Here is a 12,355-nt window from a genome sequence, read left to right on the forward strand (position 1 = left end):
CTCTTCTGTTCCGTTGATCTATGTCTGTTTTTGTGCCCATACCATACTGTTTTAATTACTATGGATTTGTAGTATATCTTGAAATCTGGGATTGTGATACCTCCAGTTTTGTCCTTGCTTTCCAAGATTGTTTTTGCTATTCAATCTTTTGTGGTTCCATACAAATTTTAGGATTGTTTGTTCTAGTTATGTGAAATGTAATGTTCATATTTTAATAAGGATTGCAATCATTTGTAGATTCCTTTGTGTAGTATGGACATATTAACAATATTTGTGCTTCCAATCCATCAGCATGGGGTAGCTTTCCATGTGTTTGTGTTATCTTCAATTCATTGCATCAGTGTTTTATGGTTTTCAGAGCACAGGTCTTTAACTTCCTTGGTTACATTTATTCTTACGTATTTTATTATTTTTGGTACAATTGTAAATGAGATTGTTTTCCAAACTTCTCTTTCTGCTACTTTATTATTAATGTATAGAAATGCAGTAGATTTCTGTATATTGATTTTATTTCCTGTGACCTTACTGAATTTATCAATTCTAATGGTTTTTTGGTGGAGTCATTAAGGTTTTTTTATATATAGTATCATGTCATCTGCAGACAGTGAGAGTTTTACTTCTTCCTCACCAATTTGGATGCCTTTTGTTTCTTTTTATTGTCTGATTACTGTGGCTACTACTTCCAGTACTGTGTTGAATAAAAGTGGTGAGGGTAGACATCCATCTGTTGTTCCTGACCTTAAGTGAAAAGATCAGTTTTACCCTATTCAGTATGATGTTACCTGCAGGTTTTTCATATATGGCCTTTCTTATGTTGTGGTATGTTCCCTATAAACATATTTTGTTGAGGGCTTTTATCATGAGTGAATTTGTACTTTGTCAAATGCTTTTTCTAAATCTATTGAAATTATCGTGTGATTTTTATTCTTTCTCTGGCTGATGTGTTGTAGCATGTTGATTGATTTATGAATTTTGAACCACCATAACATCCCAGGGTTAAATCCTATTTGATTGTGGTAAATGATTTTTTTTAGTGTATTGTTGGATATGAAACAAAAACCCATTTTCATAGTCATCATAGTGGACCTTCCTCATGTTTTTCAAGTGGTTCCTACTCTGATACTCTTTTTTTACTTATTTGTGAACTCTTCATCCCATCTTGCCCCCGGCCAAAGTATTTAAATTATTATTAATTTTGTTACCATTTTCTGAGTCATACTGGCTAAGAAAGTTGACTCCTCAGGACCCAAACCCAGTATTTTTTTGGAAACCAGCAAAGCTTATTATATCAATACTCTGTGAGAAAAGTGATGGTAGAAGAAATAGGTGGGGGAGGGTGAGAGAACATTCAGGGAATTACAATCAAGGCAGTATATATTTGACTGGAAAAATGACCAAATGGGAGGAAATACCAAGAGATGAAGCTGGTAAGGTAGTCTGAAACAAGACATCAAAAGTCATTTGGTTTATTAGTTAGAGTTTGAAGTTAATTCTGAATGAAACATGGTTGGGTTAGAGAGAAAGAAAATACAGATGTCATGCTGAGGAATACAATATTTGGATGTGTGTTTGTGGAAGATCACAGTTGTATAATCATGAGAAATGTTAAGGGAAGAAGAGTATATTGCTATAGATTAAGAACAATGACATAAAGAAGTAGACTAAAGAAATAGCACTGGGGTTTAGAAAAAGAAACTGAAATTTAATGTTGGTCTTATTTTCTGGAGAATTAGAATTGGAATTTATTTATTTTTTCTAATTTAATATCATGTTTCCCATTTTTCTACCTTTTACTGTGCTTTGGTTCAAGGATGGCCTAACACTGGCCACATGGAAATATGAATTCCCGGCTAAAAAGTCTGCCTCTGGTTCTTATTTCATATATCATTCTGGTTGCATCTTGAGCTGGGCAACGAAGAATGCCTTTCACATTTCTCCCCTTAGGCTGGAGTAATCATTCTTATTATTGTCCACTAGTGTCTCATCCATAGCTCTGATCTACTCACATCCCTAGAATTTACTTTCCTGTACATCTCCCTTGGTTCCAGATTTCTAGGAATGGTAAACACTACTGATAATTAATTTTTTTGCTTTATTTTGTTTCTCTATTTCTCTCACTAAAACTTTGAGTTTTTCTTTGAGTAATTCTTTCAGGAAGAATATTTTGGAAACTAATTCCCTAGCTCCTTTTGTATAAAGAGATCTACATATTTTTTTACAGTGACTGAGAGCTTAACAGAGTTTGGATTTTTAGCTTCAAAATTTTTTCCTCAGAAATTAGAAGACATCTATTAATCTACTTTAAACATATTCTAGTGTGTGGCTGTGACTGATGGCTATCTAAATTGTACTTTTTATAGAAATAATTTTCTTTCCCTTATGGATAATTTTAGGATTGTAAATTTTATTAGGTGGAAATCTTTAAAAGGATTAATACTGACATTCTGTGTGGATTTTTAGCTCAAAGGTTCGTGTATTTTATCAGCTTAAGACATTTTATGTTTTATATATTTTGTTTCTAACCTTTTTTTCTGTTAATTTTGTCCCTTTGTGGTGTCCAGTAAATGAATTTTAAAATCCATAGAATTATCCATGTTACCTTTTTCCCATACCTTTCATCTTGTACTTTTGTATAATTTTTGAAAGAATCCCTCTTCTTCTTAGGGATTCTTAGGTATCATTAAATAATTTTCATAATGATTAAGATTAATAATCTACGTTTAGAAATCATCAGTAAATATGAGGCCATCATCTTTAAAACAATCATTTTCATTGTAGTATTCTTTTTTTTAATATTTACTTATTTATTATGAGAGAGAGAGAGAGTGCACATGCTTATGTGCATGTGAGAGGGGTAGAGAAACAGAAAGAAAGAATCCCAAGCAGGCTCCATGCTGTCAGTTCAGAGCACAGTGCAGGGCCCGATCCCATGAACCCTTAAATCACGATGTGAGTGGAAATCAAGAGTTGGATGCTTAACTGACTGAGTCACCCAGGCACCCCCATTGTAGTTTTCTTGGTCACAGTCAACAAAATATACTTCCAGTGCCAAAGGGGATAGAGTATAGTGATATATCAATGAAGATTCACATACTTTATAAGAAAGTATGAATTTCTCACTAAATGTGTAGATTTCCCTTTTCTCCTCCTCTAAACTAAGGCCCAATTATTTTTAAAATCATCTTTATTTTTTAGAGTTATAAAATTCATCCTTGGATATTCTTTCAAAGCAGGAAAAATATCCAATGGAAAAAAGACAGTCTCTTTAACAAATGGTACTGGGAGAACTGGACAGCAACATGCAGAAGGATGAAACTAGACCACTTTCTTACACCATTCACAAAAATAAACTCAAAATGGATAAAGGGCCTGAATGTGAGACAGGAAACCATCAAAACCCTAGAGGAGAAAGCAGGAAAAAACCTCTTTGACCTCAGCCGCAGCAATTTCTTACTTGACACATCCCCAAAGGCAAGGGAATTAAAAGCAAAAATGAAATATTGGGACCTCATGATGATAAAAGGTTCTGCACTGCAAAGGAAACAATCAGCAAAACTAAAAGGCAACCAACGGAATGGGAAAAGATATTTGCAAATGACATATCAGACAAAGGGCTAGTATCCAAAATCTATAAAGAGGTCACCAAACTCCACACCCGAAAAACAAATAATCCGGTGAAGAAATGGGCAGAAGACATGAATAGACACTTCTCTAAAGAAGACATCCAGATGGCCAACAGGCACATGAAAAGATGTTCAATGTCGCTCCTCATCAGGGAAATAGAAATCAAAATCACACTCAGATACCACCTCACGCCAGTCAGAGTGGCTAAAATGAACAAATCAGGAGATATTAGATGCTGGCAAGGATGTGGAGAAACAGGAACCCTCTTGCACTGTTGGTGGGAATGCAAACTGGTGCAGCTGCTCTGGAAAACAGTGCGGAGGTTCTTCAAAAAATTAAAAATAGATCTACCCTATGACCCAGCAATAGCACTGCTAGGAATTTACCCAAGGGATACAGGAGTGCTGATGCATAGGGGCACTTGTACCCCAATGTTTATAGCAGCACTTTCAACAATAGCCAAACTATGGAAAGAGCCTAAACGTCCATCAACTGATGAATGGATAAAGAAATTGTGGTTTATATACACAATGGAATACTACTTGGCAATGAGAAAGAATGAAATCTGGCCTTTTGTGGCAACATGGATGGAACTGGAGAGTGTTATGTTAAGTGAAATAAGTCATAGAATACAGATACCATATGGTTTCACTCTTATGTGGATCCTGAGAAACTTAACAGAAGACCGTGGGGGAGGGGAAGGAAAAAAAAAAGATTAGAGAGGGAGGGAGCCAAAACATAAGAGACTCTTAAGGGGCACCTGGGTGGCTCAGTCGGTTAAGCGGCCGACTTCGACTCAGGTCATGATCTCACGGTTCGTGGGTTCAGGCCCTGTGTCGGGCTCTGTGCTGACAGCTCAGAGCCTAGAGCCTGCTTCGGATTCTGTGTCTCCCTCTCTCTCTGCCCTCCCCCATTCACACTCTGTCTCTGTCTCTGTCTCTGTCTCTGTCTCTGTCTCTGTCTCTCTCTCAAAAATAAATGAACATAAAAAAATTAAAAAAAAAACAAACAAAAACTGAGAACACACTGAGGGTTGATGAGGGTGGGAGGGAGGGGAGGGTGGGTGATGGGTACTGAGGAGGGCACCTGTTGGGATGAGCACTGGATGTTGTATGGAAACCAATTTGACAATAAATTTCATATTTTAAAAAAATCATTAGGAATATCACACGTCTTTTTTCATGCTAAAGAATTTGATATGGTTTTTTATTTAACATTTCAAAAAATGTAGATATTTTCCTTTAAAATATTAAATATCTCTGTGGTAAAATATATTGCTTTGGAAAACTTATCTTACCTAAAGCTAAGAAACCTTAAAGACCATGCAAAATCAATTAAATGTCTACATCCTATGAAATAAATACTTTATAAGAGCAAATGAGAAGTACCTTCCATTAGTGATAAGCACAATAAATACAACAATGAAAGTCATTAAACAATAATTATAAGACATTCCAGAATGGAACTTGTTTTAATGAAGTAGAAAGTCAGAGGGAAATTAAATCTTTACTTGAGAAATAAATTGTTTATTCCAGACCCAACATTTTTATGCTTCTAGGAAGTCCCAAGTGTCTGAATTAAGAGTGGAACCAATTAAAACATTTTCAGAACAGCGTGGCATTTTTGTGTGGGCTATGATACCTGCATGTTTTTCATAAATAGTCAGAAGGTATGTGTGTAAGCTTTTAACAGGTGAATCTTTGGAACCTTTAACAAAGCGTATTAAGTACTTCTCCTCCCCGAAGCAGGATAGAATTATTTTAAAACACTATCAAGTAAAATTGCACTAAATAAGGAGAGTCCTATTCAGGTTCCAAGTACAAAGCCAATTTATTTGTTGTAGTCTACATCATATCTCACAAAGGTCTTCAATACTAGCATCCATTAAAGACACATGGTAGGAGTAACTATCAACACCCCAAAGTCTTTAACTCTATAAGGATATAAGATTAATCGATGCATTAGATATAGAGTATAAGAAAAAGAGAAGACTAAAATAAGTCTCCAAGATTTTTCTTTTTCCCTGAGGATCTAGAAATATGGGTTTTCCATTTACTGAGATTAGATATTCTATAGAGGAGAAGGTTTCCTGGCAAGTTGGCCAGAGTTAGATTCAGGAATTCTGCATATTAAGTAGCTGTATTATTCTTTACTGTAAACTCCTTGACATCAACTTCTGCCCAACTGCTATTTATGTAGCCTTAAAGGAGTCGTCTCTCTTGTAGGAGAGGTTTAATAGATTTTCCTAACAGAACTGGAAATGAAAGTAATCCAAAACGTCTGCCTGGGCAACTCTTCCCTATTAGTGGTCAGTTACCACTAACCTAACTGACAATTTCCTGTTTTCCATGATTAAGAGTTCTTAATTCATTTTTAAACCAATTGCAATAATAGAGGTGCTAAGTTGTAGTAAATTAGGTCTTCTCAATTTCTGTTAGGTATTTACTGCATAAGCATTTCACATTAATGTCATCATAATGGTGGGGAAAACTTACTCTTCTGCAGCTTTCCCAAGCACATTTTACTTACTAAGAGAAAAATTACTGTTTTACGTGTTAATAGAAGAAAAAACTGAATTTTCAATATATTTAATAAAAAGTATATTATCTTATTGCTTTCTTTTATCATTTGAAGACCTTACCTATTTAATGCCACTCAATATACTATAGGTATTTAGACTAGAAAATAAGAAAAAAATCAACCTTCATTCATTTTATTCATTTATACTGATTCCACTCTGGGTTTTTTTTTTGTTTTTTGTTTGTTTGTTCGTTTGTTTATGAACATAACCGTATAAATGAAAAGTGACCAGAAAATCCAATTAAAATGAATAAACCATTTGTTTAATATTAGTGGAGGACTGCTGATGTAGTGAAAATTAAGGCTAAGGTTCCAAGGAATGAAAGTTCTGAGAGGAAGATTTTGGATGTCAGGGTATAATATAATAGAAGGTCCACTTCCAAGTGCCCAAAGAAAAGAGAAGCCCCCTGAAAACTCTATACACAGCAAAATATCGCTCCAAAGTAAAGGTAAATGAAGATGACTTCAGAAAAACAAAAAACTGAGGAAATTCCTGTCCAGCAAAACTCTTCTTAAAAAATTTCTGGGGCACCAGGGTGGCTCAGTTTCAATAAGCGACTGGCTTTGGCTCAGGTCATGATCTCGCGGTTTGTAAGTTTGTAGCCCCGCATTGGGGTCTGCTCTGTCATGATTCGGATCCTGTCTGCCTCTCTCTGTCCCTCCCACCTCTCAAAAATAAATTAAAAAAAAAAAAGAGTTCTAAAGAGTTTTCAAGAAGAAGGAAAATGATCTCAACAGGAAACACTAAATGTAAGAAAAAGAAAGTTAAATGTGCGGGTAAATATAAAAGACTAATGACTGTACAAAATATGAAAATGATATGTTATCTGGTTTGAAATATATAAAAATTAACATATGACAAAAATGTAAAAGGTGAGGGAATAAATGGAGTTAAAGTTTTCTAAAGTATTCTAATATTAACAGTATATTGGCAAAACAATTTGTATTTTACTAAGTTAAAAATGTTCTATGCTTTTAGCAATAATGGGAAGTTGGTTAGAAAAATTAATTTTAATAGGTTATAATAGGCAGAATAAATAAAAAGGAGCTGTATCAGTCAGAGACTAGTTAGGAAACAGAACCCACACCACTTATTTTAATGTATATGATTTAATTAAAAATTTAATAAAAGAACAGCTACATCTCAGTTTGTATTAATCAGAATTCCACAGAGAAACAGAACTAGTATTCATATATGTATCTTCTTCATATATATGTTCCTCATATATATGTTCTTATATATCTTCATATACATACATATGTATACATATAAGGATATATGTATATATATAATTATAAATATGTGTGCACATATGTGTGTCTGAGAGAGAGAGAGATCAGAGGAATTGCCTCACATGATTACGGAATGCTCAGAAGTCCCCTAAGATCCGCCTTCTGCAAGCCAAACACCCAGGAGAGCTATTGGTATTGTTCCAGTGCAAGTGTAAAGGTCTGAGATCCAGGAGAATTTTCTTTCACTAATTTAAGTTTCAGACAAGTACAGGGAAAGACCAATGTCCCAGCTTGAAAAAAGTCAGGCAGAAAGTTTCTCCCCTTACCCTACCTTTTGTCTTATTTAGAGTGGTAATGGATTGCATGTAGCCCGCCCATACTGGGGCGGGTCATCTTTACTTAGTCTACCAACTAAAGTTAATCTCATTCAGAAACACTCTGACAGACATACCCAGAATAATATCTAATGAAATATTATCTGAGTACCCATAGTCTGGTCAAGTTGGCACTAAAATTAACCATCACACAATGAATATTCTCATTCCTCTTTTGTAACTTTCATGAAAGATCAACTAATTGTAAATGCCAGACAGAATTTGATAGTCTCCATAAATTGATCTGCACATATGCTTATCAAACTAGTTTGATAAGTATTTTCAAATAACTTAATGACTAATATTTTGCTCTCAGATTTTATATGGAGAAGTTTTAACACAAGGAGTTCTAAACCACTGAAAATAAATGACCTATAAAGCCTCTGTCATGTCTCCCAGAATTTGTGATCCTGTGGGAATCTTATCAATAGATGTTAACCTTGAATATTTGATCAATGACTTTTGGGGGCAACTTTTATAGAAAATAAAGAATTTAAATTTCATCAAAAGTTTAATTTCAACCAACCTATTTTTCAGTAAAACTTTTTTTTCAACATTCTAAAACTTTCAGTTACAGTTGTATCTTTCTTATAACAGACATATTTTGTTCCTGTTTTATAACATCATTATCATCTTCACTACAAAATAAGTGGCTTCAACGAAGTATAAACTTAGAGAATTCTACAAGAATTTTTGAGGAAGATACAGCAGCAAAGTATTAGAAGAAAGTGAATTGTAATGACCGTAGTCCTGTCACAACTTACAGTGAGTCACTTTTCCTACCAGCTAAATAGGAGCTATTCACAATTTTTATCTGTAAATGGAATATTAAAATAAATCACATGCTATGAAAAGTGTCCACAAAATCATTTGAGTAGGATTGTTGTATGTGTTTTATTTAAAGTAATTTATTATAATTGAAAGAGTAAAATTATTCTGTTGTCCTTGAACACCTACAATAAATTATGCATGTTTTCGTAAACACTAACATCTCATTAGCTATTATTAAATGCACCAGACATCACACCAGTAAGCAAGTGTCAAGTATAATGGAATAGTTGGGTTTCTGCCAAAAAAATTATTTTGCCATTATTGTTAATAATACATATTTTGTTTAATAAATGGCCGTTACTTTTGTGGGACAGTAAGCGTTTCAGATACATTTGTCAAGGAAGATGGAAAAAGAAGGCATGAAATAATAATTTCTATTACACTATTCAGGTGTGTTGAATAGCTGAGATGAGCAGAAACCGTTAGCAGAGGCTCAACTCAGGTAACAGTATTACCTTATTTGTTTCTTTGCCTTAATCATGCAGGGTTGGCATATTTCTCTTTCTTTTATATATTACTGTGTTGGGCTATATCGTATTTTCCATGACTTTAAGATGGAATAGACAGCATGCAAAGAATAAGCTTACCTTTTGCAGACATCTGAAAAAAGAGGTAGATATTTAATTTGGAATCTAAAAAACTGATTTCTAGACAATGTCTACTAGAATGAGGAAAACCTATCATGGTCTGCAACTAGAAATAACTTCCCAGTCACCTTACACGTGTTTAGTGTTCTAACTAAAATTCAATAACAAAGACTTCTGTGACATCCCATAGGTAAGAATGGTATATATTTACATGTCAAACTCTAACCATTTTATTGTAAAACAGAGTAGATCTGGAATGCAGGAAAGGATTTAGCTACTCTTTCTGGAGCTGAGCTAGAATGGAACATGCATAAGATGACCATATGCCCTATTTTTCTTGGGGCATTTTAGGTTAATTCTGATACCACAATGTAAATATTAATAGTGTCTTCTCTTACAAAAGTATACCAGCATGGGGGCACCCAGGTGGCTCAGTCTGTTGAGTGCATGAGCTCATGGTTTGTGAGTTCAAGCCTGGCTCCCTGCTGCAGTGCAGAGCCAGCTTCAGATCCTCTGTCCCCATCTCTCTCCCTCTCCGCCCGCCCCCCCCCCCCGGCCTTGCTAACACGCTCTCTCGCTCACTCGCTTTCTCTCTCTCAAAAGTAAATAAACATTTTTTTAAAAAGTATCCACATGCATGGTAAAATACATTTCTGGGTTGTGCTAAGGACACAGACCTATATATACCCCATTTCTCCTTTCTGTATGTCTCATGGCATTTTCAATAAGCAACACCCCTAGGAAATGTTCTTTTCAGATACATTAAAATAAATTCCACTATAAAGATTTGAGACATCACATGTGCTTGATGTCCCTCCTATATGCTCCCATGGCAACCAGCATCCCCCCACCAATTACAGAAGATTGTAATTAACTGTAATTGTATTACAGAAGATTGTAATAACCTGTTCACTTATTGCTTTCCTACAAAAAAAAAAAAAAAAAGAAAGAAAGAAAAGAAGAGAAAAAAAAAACTGAATCCCTTGATGGCATCAAGGATATTATTAAACATTATATCAAAAGCATGTGGCACAATGACTGGTGTAGAATAAGATCTCAGTGAATGAAGTAGATTGTATTTGGGGTTAAACATATAATTGTTTTTTACCTCATTGTTATACTCGTCACCAAGCCATTATCTTGTTGGCTAAATATTGATTCTCATTAGGTGAATCTTTGCCTCATGTTCAAAAAAGAGTCAACTGACTTTGAAGTATTTGTGCTGTTTGTTTATTTAGTATTTTTAGATAAAGCTGTTGAGGTCTCTCGGAAGTTTTGACTTTCAAAGCAGGTTTCTAAATAAGCACATATATTTAACCAGGCATTCTCCATTTCTTCATTATATTCACCTAGCTTTTTAAATAACTTTTACCTTAGATTGAGGGAAATAAACTGCTTAGAAATATTCACTTGTTATGTCCAGTTGCCAAGGTGATTATTATAATGTACATATGAAATTAGATTTATCCTATTTGCATTTAAAAGAAAGCTACACTTACTACTACTTGTCACACAATTACGAACCCTTATATATCAGAGGAAAGAGTGACAAAGGCAGAATTTCACTCAGAAACTAATGATATTACTATGTAAATAACCAAAACTTTTATATGAAAAATAAGTCTTCAAAACAAATTGAAGAATAGGAGACTTTCCAGATTGAGAAAGTTGAATACCATTTATTACTCATATGTGAAATATTAAAAAATAAATGAATAAAAACATACAACAAGCAGAATTAGAAATATAAAAACATAGAACAAACAGAGGTTGCCAGAGAGGAGGGGAGTGGGAGATACAGGCTTCCAATTTTGGAATGATTAAGTCACAGAATAAAAGGCACAACATAGGGAATATAGTCAGTGGTGTTGTAATAGCAGTGTATGGTGACAGATGGTGGCTGCATTTGTGGTGGGCATAGCATAATGGATAGAGATTTTGAATCACTATGTTGTACACTTGAAACTAATGTAACATTGTGTGTCAATTATACTCAAAAAAAAAATGTGAGACGTTAGTTTAATGCTATCATAAGACAAAATTGGAAACAGAAAATAGTATCTTATTGAATTAAAAAAAATCACGTGTGTATGATTTAAAAGGTAAGGTAAACTATTTTCATTTTTATCTTTGTTTTATTAGCTTGAAAACCCTTCCAAATATTCTGGGACATTATGTGAACATCACAGTGCTATTGATTTCCTCTCGGTCTATAAAACAAGTACTAACCAATTTTGAAATAAAGCTTTGATGCTACATGATTCACTTTCAACTTCTCAAGTCAGTGAATCTTTTACATGCTATTTCATCATTCGTACACAGAGGCACTTGAGCTGTATTATGTTTTGCTTTTGTTTTGTTTTGTTATTCATGTTTTGTTTCATAATAGGGCTTTCTGAGCTCTCAACTCAGGCGAGGTTTCTGTTGCAGAACTGAAATCTGAAGCAGGTTAGAGAAAATCTTGACTGTGTAATTCTATAATGAAGGTTAAAAACTTTGGACTGAGGGTCACTTGCTGGTTATTTATTTTCATTTTAGAAATTATTTTGATTTGCTGCTAATATTTAAATATAAGGAGACTGCCCATAAAAAAAAGTCTGGGTTTGCATTTTAGAGCAACACTAGGCCAGCATCACGGGCTATACCTGGCTAGAGCTTAATTTCAGCTGCCTCTGTTAACTGATTAATAATAGTTTCCCCTCTGGGCCTACTTTAGCCCTGTATGTTACAGTATGCAATCTGCAGGCATTTGAGATTGCCAAGCTTGGCCTTGGTTGAAAGTGTCAGTTCAGTACTACCGAAGGGAGTGTTTACCTTGAAGGAACAGGCAGACATAGAGAGAGGCAGAGTTTTCCCCCAAGCCCAGGAAGAAATGTTCTTGATTTCTTGTGGGCCTTATACCACTCACTGATTATGTCTCAGGGGGTTGCTAGGCTTAGCAAATAAAAATACAGGACATTCAAACATTTGAATTTCTGATAAATAATATATGCTTAATATAAGTGTATACCGGACAATATTTTCAACATAATTAAGCCAAAAAAATGTGCTCTTTATCTGAAATTCACATTGAACTTGGCATCCTGTATTTTTCTCAGTAGCCTAGGCCCTAGGGGATTGCTAGGT

This window comes from Leopardus geoffroyi, chromosome C1 (assembly GCF_018350155.1).
Source record: "Leopardus geoffroyi isolate Oge1 chromosome C1, O.geoffroyi_Oge1_pat1.0, whole genome shotgun sequence".
Classification (NCBI taxonomy): domain Eukaryota; kingdom Metazoa; phylum Chordata; class Mammalia; order Carnivora; family Felidae; genus Leopardus; species Leopardus geoffroyi.